The sequence below is a fragment of the Gossypium arboreum genome, chromosome 13 (assembly GCF_025698485.1).
Source record: "Gossypium arboreum isolate Shixiya-1 chromosome 13, ASM2569848v2, whole genome shotgun sequence".
NCBI classification, from domain to species: Eukaryota; Viridiplantae; Streptophyta; class Magnoliopsida; order Malvales; family Malvaceae; genus Gossypium; species Gossypium arboreum.
Window position 1 is genome coordinate 32,465,859 of NC_069082.1, and position 10,004 is coordinate 32,475,862.

Genomic DNA, 10,004 nt, shown 5'->3' on the forward strand with positions numbered 1-10,004 from the left:
AATTCGTCAAACGGTAAAAGCATCAAATCAGCCGAAAAACAGGATTCTCGGATTATTAGAGGGCATTTGTTACACACTTTATCAACAAGTACGTATTGACCCAAAGGGTTTGACACTCAAATTACTAACTCAGTAGACTCGACAGATAGAGTCTTACTGGATGCTAAGGTTTCACATACGTATGAATGAGTAGAGCCGTGGTCAATCAATGCAATCACACTAGTATCAAAGAGAGTGAAAGTACCGGTGATAACATCGGGGAGGATGCCTCCTCTCGTCTTGCGAATGGCATATGCTCTAGTAGAGTACGGGTCTCGGTTGATGTACCGTATCGAGGCCCCTCTCGACTACCACCCCTACCTCCTGAAATTCTCGGTGGTCTACCTCTAGTTGTCATTCCACTAGGTCTTGCACCTTGCATCCTATTCTTCTCATCAAGCTCCATGCAATCTCTAATGAAGTGGTCCTTCGAACCGCATCCGTAACAGGCCCTGTTAGTAGACTTACCCCAACATTCACCTATGTGTCGTCTTCCACATTGGGGGCATTCAGGTTTCTCTTGGCGATTATTGCCCACACTAGCTACCGAAGTGGTCCTTCGATTTCCCCTTATTGGACGCCTCTCATTTAGGATCTTGAGCTTAAACAAATAAATTAACTCATTCAACCGCTTTGCTACATATATTGGTATTCACATTTTAATGATTTTATGACATACGGAATGGCATGGTAAAATTTTTATCTTGCTACCTTATGTTCTTAGCTATTCGGCTAATAACCATATGCTATCGCTCTACTATCAATAATTCAATCACACATGCATATATATATATATATATATGTCCGAATGTGCAAAGCTTAGACTCAACATCACCTATGCTCTTAATTTGATGGCCGAATATGCATACATATATACATGATATCAACTATACTATTATCTTTAATTCACCTAAACACAAAATTTCATCTCATGAATACTTGACCGAATTCTTCCTAATCTAGCATGGCTTCACATATATTTATAACATCCTACAAATCCACATATACCACATTTCTAGATAAATTTTCTTTTACTTTTCCACTACTTCCATTCATAACATCAAAAGCACCATACACATGTATCATTACAAAGCTTCACACTTAGCATGCAAATGACATCAACACAAATCCACCTTAGCGAAACTTAACTCATCTTCATGCCTCATCACCACAACATCAAACATCAACCAAGAAGACAACACCCATGGCGAATATCATCTCCATCCCATAGCAAAGATTTAAACCATGGGCTAGGTAGAACTCAAACTAACAACTAAAACATGCATGAATCTCATGGACAACATCAAACATACCTTAGTCTAGCAAACTACCATAGCTGATTTTCTCAAGCTCTCCCCTTCTTCTTAGAACATTCGCCAACTAAGAAAAATGTGAAAGGATGGACACTTTTTTTTTTCCTTTGTTTTCATCATATTCCTTTTTTTCATTATTTTATTCTTTCTAACATAACCACTAACCCAACATGTTTGCAACATGTTTCCACTCATAGCATGGCCGCCACCATGCTTAAATTTTGGGTAAATTGACATGCAAACCCATCATTTTCACAACATGCATTAATAGACCACTTTACATTTGCCTAGCACATTTCTAAATTTTCTCACACAAGTCCTATTTGAAAAATTCACTTACAATTAACAAAATCCAAACATGAAATTTTCACACATGCATATGTACATATAATGAGCATCAACTATGACGGTTAATTATTTTTATGACTCGGTTTAGCGGTCCCGAAACCACTTTCCGACTAGGGTCAATTTAGGGCTGTCACAACTCTCCCCACTTAAGAAATTTTCGTCCCGAAAATCTTACCGTAAATAGGTTTGGGTATCGTTCTTTCATAGAGTTCTCGGTTCCCAAGTAGCTTCTTCCATTCCGTGTTTGAGCCATAACACTTTCACTAACGGAACCCTTTTGTTTCGCAACTCTTTCACTTCACGAGCTAGGATACGGATCGGTTCTTCTTCATAACTCATATCGGCTTGAATTTCAATCTCGGAGGGTTTATTACATGCGAAGGATCGGATCGGTAACGTCAAGCATCGAAACATGAAAACGTTATGAATCCTTTCAAGTTCGGGGGCAAGATCAATCTATACGAATCTGGACCAATTCGTTCAAGATTTCAGACGCCCAATGAACCTCGGACTTAGTTTGCCCTTACGGCCAAATCGAGTATCTTTTTCCAAGGTGAGACCTTAAGAAACACTTTGTCTCCTACGATACTCGATATCCTTTCGTTTTAAATCGCATACGATTTACGACGATTGCGTGGTCGCCTTCGGACTTTCACGAATTATTTTTACTTTACATCAAAGATCTTTAATCAAATCCACTCGAAAATTTTACTTTCACCGAGCTCGGTCCAAAACAATGGTGTACGGCATTTTCGACCGTACAAAGCCTCGTAAGGCGCCATCTTAATGCTTGACTGAAAACTATTGGTGTAAGCGAATTCAATCAAAGGTAAATACCGTTCCCATGAACCACTAAACTCGAGGATGCAACATCTCAACATATCCTCCAAGATTCGAATTATTCGTTCAGATTGGCCATCGATCTGGGATGAAATGCGGTGCTAAAATGCATCTTAGTACCCAACGCTTCTTGTAACTTCTTCCAAAATCGCGATGTAAATCTTGGGTCTCTATCCGACCACGATAGAAATAGGTACCCCATGCAATCGAACAATTTGGGAGATGAACAATTCGCCAATTTATCGGCGAAAAATCCGTGCAGACGGGGATAAAATGAGCGAGACTTGGTCAATCTATCAACAATAACCTGCATCGAGTCTTTCTTACTCGAGTCAAAGGTAACCCAGATACAAAGTCCATTGTCACTCGATCCCATTTCCATTCGGGTATCATGATTGGTCAAGTAATCCCGACGGCACTTGATGTTCGCTTTTACTTGTTGACATATCAAACACCTTGAAACAAATTCAGAAATGTCTCGTTTCATACCCGGCCACCAAAATTGACGTTTCAGATCGTTGTACATTTTAGTACTACCCGGGTGGAGTGACATTCGACTACTGTGAGCCTCATTCAAAATTATCGAAATAAGTTCAATTTCTTGGAACACATAATCGACTCTTGAACGTCAAGCAATCATTGTTGTTAATCCAAAACTCGATTCCTCATTCGAGGCACATTCATTTCGTTTAGCGACCAATTCAAAGATCGACTTTCGGGATTCAAGTATTTGATGAATCAATAATGGTTTGGCCTTTAATTCAACTACTAGCACCTCATCGGGTAAACGGATAGGTGAACATCCATCGCTCTCAAAGTAAGCAGTGCTTTACGACTCAAAGCATCGGCCACCACGTTAGCCTTCCCCGGGTGATAATCAATGACAAGTTCATAGTCTTTCAACAACTCAAGCCAACGTCTTTGTCGCAGATTTAGATCTCTTTGAGTCATCAAATATTTAAGACTCTTGTGGTCCGAATAAATATGACACCTCTCTCCAAACAAGTAATGTCGCCATATTTTCAAGGCGAACACTATGGCTGCTAATTCAAGGTCATGGGTCGGATAGTTTCTCTCATGCGGCTTTAATTGTCTCGACGCGTAAGCCACAACTCGACCTTCTTGCATCAACACACAACCTAGCCCAAGCAAGGATGTATCACTGTAAATAACAAACTCCTTGCCGGACTCCGGCTGTACTAGCACTGGGGCCTCGGTTAAACAAGTCAGTAACCTCCTTATATTTCACGCGGCCTGGCACACGAGCGTGTCTTCAGCTGTGTGGTCAGTATGTATGCCCTATTTTCACACGGCCTATGACACGAGATGTCGATAACTATGTGAGGTATACGACCTGTTCACATGGGCGTATGACCTTTTAAAGTTTGAAAATTTTATAAGTTCTTCAAAGTTTGTGAATGTTATTGGTTTAGTCCCGAACCACTTCTAAGCATGTTTTAAGGTCTCGTAGGACCTTAGAAGGGACAATATGATTGAGATGAATGTATTTTGATATTGAAATGCATAAATGTATGTGAATGATGTGTATTGATCGGTAATGCCTCTTAACCTTATTCTGATAAAGGAAACTAGTTAGGGGTGTTACAGACACACAGGCTGGTACATGGGCGTGTGGTCGGCCGTGCCACACGCCCATGTGGCCATGTCAGTATTCCCTCCAGATTTCACACGGTCATGGCACACAGGCGTGTCTCCGGCCGTGTGATACAAGTCAGTATGTATGCCCTATTTCAACACAGCCTATGATACAGGCGTGTCTGGTAGCCATGTGAGACACACGACCTAGTCACACGAGCGTGTGAACCCTGTATGCATGAAAATTTTTCTAAGTTTCCCAAAGTTTTCAAATGTTATCGGTTCTCGAACCTCTTTCAAGCATGTTTTAAGGTCTCGTAAAGCCTTATAAGGGACAATATGATTATGTTTGATTAATGTTTATGTGGTAATGGATTCATGTATAAGAAATGTATGTTGTATGCTGTAATTGACTGGTAATGTCTCATAGCCCTATTCTGGCGACGGATACGGGTTAGGGGTATTGCAGGTTCAATAGCTCAACGCTCAAAAAACTTGCCTCATGAAGCTACTTAAGGACTTGGAAACATCAAATTGGTGAAAGAGGGAGAGGTTAGTGTACCAGGGTTACATGCAAGTGTACACAGTCGTTACAAGTAATAAGTAGATAGTAAAGAGTTATCGTCTCCACAGGGATTGAATGTGTAAATTATTTGCAAAGCTAACTATAAAACAATTTGGAAGAAAGCAAGTAAAAGAATAATGTTGTTGATAGTAAAAACTAATTATATGAATGTAATCAGATTTCAGATATCCACAAAATAAAACAAGACATATTGTAGAAGAATAATGACAACAGAAAGATTAAACACAAGATTTAATAAACATAACATAATAGACTAGAATAAGTATTTCACTTAGCAAGAGTTTATTGACAATTATAATAAGAATATCACAAAAGATCATGGCAATATTAAAGTTCATTAAACATAATTTTGTACTATGCATAGGCTTCTCTTGAGGTCCTATTATGTCCCTAAATCACCTCGCATATGCCTATGTCAAACTAACCTAGAAATCACCATTTCAGGCTTCTCAAACAGTTTATGCATACAGCAATCATCTTTTTATATCGACATGCTATGCACCATTTAGGTGTATTGTCTATGAACTATTACCTCTTTGCATATGCCTATGTCAAGTATTAACATGAATTAAACCTAAATGAATGAAACAATCATTTGCATAGAACATTCATAATATAAAAACTAATCAACTCAAATCATGATTCATACTCATTCTGAATAAACAAAATTAAGTCATGCTTTATTAAATAGAAAACCTAAAGATGAGATGCAAACATGTTTGTCAGCACAAAAATCAACAATTAACAATAAAAAGAAAGGGAAAAAGAGTAGTCGAGGGGGTTATCCAAGGCCATTGCACAATAATAAGAGAAAACAGTTGGACTACAGGGGGTTATCTACGACTGCTCTTTGTGGCTTCTCATGGTGACTCTCCTATTCTTTTTTATGTTAAATCACCTATACGGTCTCAAGTCATACTTCCCAAATGGTCCCACTCTTGACAAGGGTTTTGCTATTTGTGGTGAGAAAATTCATAGCAAGCCATAAGGAAAAAAATGGCACTTAAATGCTTTTTTTTCTCTGAAAATTGATGTGTTTAACTGATAAATAAGGGTCCCTATTTATAGTTGTTGAAGCCCCAACATCCATGGTTATTTTTAGCAATGGAATACTTGATTCTCTCCCCATGGTTGAGTCGTCCCTCGAATTGTAGAAGGAGGGTGAGTGGTTTCTTGGTTTAAGGAGGGGATATGTTTGATTTCCTCCTGTGTGTGGTCAGCCCTTACTAAGTGGAAAGTGGGTTGCTTTTAACTACTATCTTTAGCAGAAGTATAGGCGGTTGTGGCTTAGGTTTAGGGAAAGAGTTGTCATTTCTTGGTTAAAGGATAGTGGAATTTGAATTTCTATTTTTGGAAGTGGAATGTCCGGCTTTTGAGTGTTAGTAGGGAAGTGGATAGGTGATGACTATTTTTGTTGAATTGGTTACTTGATTCAAGGGAAGGAAATCTCATTGATTTGTTTTTGGTGATGTCGTACCTGATTTATGAAAAGTGGGGTAAATATTTGTTTAAATCAGGGAGGATATTAGCTAGAATCAAGGTGGGTCAATGGACATGGTCCTATGAATGACAGGTAGACAGTTCTAGGCCTCTATCTGGACAATTTTGGGCCTGTATGTAACAACCCGTTTCTATTAAAGTCAAAACAGTGGTTTTAGAACCACAAATCCAAAGTTGAAATAATTATTTTATTATTATTTTAATGTTTGCAGTATGATTAAATGATTGTGTGAAAATTTTGTTAAGAAATTTTATTGTTTGAATGACCGATTTGATAAAAAGGATTAAATCGCGTAAAGTGTAAAACTTGATTTCTAATAGCTAAAAGTATTAAATAGCTATGAAATTAAATAGTGGAGGTCCTTATGTGGTAATTAGACCATTGGTTGCTTGAGTGGACATTTATGGACATCTTTCAAGTGTTTTTAATAGTTTATAACTAAGGTTAAATAGGTAAATTAATAAATTAACTTAATTAAAATATAGAAAATAAAGTGGTCATCTTCTTTTATGCTTTCATCCATCAAAATTGAAGGAAGAAGAAACCATTTTTAGGGTTCCTTGGTTCGGCTACTTCATCTTGCTATTAGGTGAGTGATTCTTGTCTCGTTTTTAATAATTTCTATGTTTTTGAGATTGTTGCAGCTTAATCTAGCTAGCCCAGGGACTAATTTGCAAAATTGTTAAAGGTCTAGGGTTTTGCCATTGATGAATGAGCATGTGTTTTGATGTTTAGTGGTAGAAAATGTATGCTTATTGTTAGATAAACAACATTTGTTAAGTGATTTTTAGTAAAATATTCAATTAGGCATTAATTTGTGAAAAGAGTAAATTTTGTGGTTAAATTGTGAAATAAATGAAAAATATAGGCTGCTAGGGACCTAATTGAATTTGGCTAGCATGATTTTTAGTTGAAATGCATGAATGTGTAATTTTATGAAATAATGACTAAGTTGTAAAAATGTTGAAATATTAGGGCAAAATGTAAATTTTACTTAATGTGCATTTTTGGACTAAATTGAACGGAGTGATAATTAAATAAGTTAATTTTGATTACATTTATATCAAGAAAAGTGAAATACGGATTTAGATCGGGGAAAGAACAAGATTTTGGACTAATCGACTCGTTTCGTTGTTTTTACATTCGAGGTAAGTTCGTATGTGATAAACATTATTCTATTTGTGTTTTAAATGCTTTGGTATTGCATAAACTATAAATACGACACTACGAACATGTTCGATGAAAATTTGGAAAGTGTGAAATCTCGGTTGCCCGGTTGAACCTTCGGAATAGATTAGGATACAAATGACATGTCATTAAGGGTTATGTGATTTGGGTGGTGGTTTGTATGTACTACCGGTGCTGAGTTATCTAGAATGTGTTATGGATACTCATCAACTTGTGTGAGCAGCACTGTGTAGCTTTGTCATGACCGTTATCTTGTGTGAGCAAACCCATTGATAGCTTGAAAGTGAGCATTATATGTGATACTAGATTGAGATAGCTTTGGCTATGTATGAGGCACTTAGGGTGCGAGTTTCCTATGTATCTGATAGTATTCCAAATGGTTCAACTGGTATGTCAAATACATGGATAAGCATGAGACTAGTAAGAGATGGATGAAACTTGTGAATTTTAGAACTAATCTTGTGATTGACTATATGGAAGGTTTGTTAGCTAATATGAACTATGTGATGATATATTTAATTGTTTCAATTGTGTGTTTATGATTAATTGATTTTATTTCATACGAGCTTACTAAGCTTTATAGCTTACTTTGTTTATTTTTCGTGTTTTATAGTGAAATCAAACCTAGCTTAGATTCGGAAATCGTTGGAGACTTCATCTCACTATCCAACTATCACTTAGGTACTTTTGAACTTAAGTATTTTGGGTATATGGCATGTATAGGGACTTTGGTCATGTTGGTATATGTGTTGTTAATGAATTTAGTCATTTGAAATGGCTTGTAAATATTAAGAGTTTGGTTTTGTATATAGCCATGAGAGTTGGCTTAATTTGGTTGATTTTTTTGTGTATATAATTGTGCAAATGGCTCTTGTTATTTGTTTGATTATGGATATGTGATGCTAGTTGGTATTTGGTAATTAGGGGTACTAAATGGTTGAGAGTTGAACTTGGTATGTTTGTGAGATTTGGCTAAATGATCCATGCTTAAAAGTGATTATATTGTTGATTTTAGATTATGAGTCTTGGTAGGAAATTGAATGGTACATTGTGGTATTGATGTGTTTTGTATTGGTTGGTATTGAAATGGTATGAATTATGCTTAATTGAGGTTGGTTGAATGCCTAATTATGCCATGTTTTTGTGCCAATTGGGTTGGTTTAGGTTTGTGCAAGTTTGGGTGGCAAGATGGCTTGGTAAATAGCCTATTTTTGTCCACACGGGCAGAGACACAGGCATGTGTCTCAACCATGCGTGACACACGGTCAAGTTACACGGCCGCGTGTCCTTTGGTGTTGAAATAGAAATCAAGTCAGTACACTCTATACAGCTTAGCACACAGGCGTGTGAATTGGCCGTGTGACATAAGTTAGTATACCCTACAGGTTTGTTACGGCCTAGCACACGGCTTGGCACACGGGCATGTGTTGCTATTTCTTAGGGCACACGGGCGTGTTTGTTGGCCGTGTAACCTAAGTTAGAGAGTTACACTGGGTAAGACACGGGTTAGGACACGGCCATGTGCTCCCATTTCAAATATCCACACGGCTTGTGACACGGGCGTGTCTTTGGCCATGTGAGACACACGGTCGAGCCACACGGGCATGTGTCCCCTGTAGTTTTGGAAAATTTTCTAAGTTTTGTAAAAATTTCACAGTCGAGCCAAAAGTATGTTTTGGGCCTCGTAGGCTCGTATTAGGGACGATGTGAATGATATTGAATGATGATTACTTGAAATTTGAAAATGTGTGTGAAATAAATGTTTAATTGTTTTATAATTTTGGTAATGCTCCGTAACCTTATTCCAGCATTGAATACGTGTTAGGGGTGTTACATTGTATACAATTGGGTATAGAATGAAGTTTTTTTTTTTTAAAGCCTAATGTGACTGGATTTGGATCCTTTAAGATGTACCTATTTGAACCCTAAAACAACCAAAATTCTGCTATATTTTCTCTTAGCCCAATTATGCCCCAAAAAAAACATGCATTTGGCATAAATTTCACTAAATTAACACATTTCCACGAAATTTATAAAATATCATAAAATTAAGTATAAAATCACAAAAAAGTGTTATTTATTTAGTCGAAATTTGCATAAATTATACATAAAAAAGTACTGAAAATATCTATATATTTTAGAGTTTATAGTTATACATTTTGTCTAAAAAGGGGAGATATGTTCGGCAGTGCCGTTCGTGCCTTCGTTGCTACTGGTACTCGAATACTGCTGCTATAATGAACACGTCTTTCTACATGTATCATTGTGTTAGGCCTTTTACTGGTTTTAGTTAAGTTGAATTCAATCCATTTGAGTATGGCATATTTGACAAAACAGAATTGTAGGTCAACTTGGATATTAAGTCTCCCAGTGGAATATCCTGAGGTTGTTTGATAAGCATGAAAGTCTTATTATTACTTGATGATTAAAGTTCTACTTTTTAAATATAAATATCATATTTATTCAAGGGATTTTTTCAAGGACTTATTAGTTATATTAAAGGAGAATATTTTGCTATTCTTTAAAACTATAAATAGGTGTCATTCTGATCCCCTCCAAACATGCTAACATTTAGAGTGAAAATTGTGCAAAT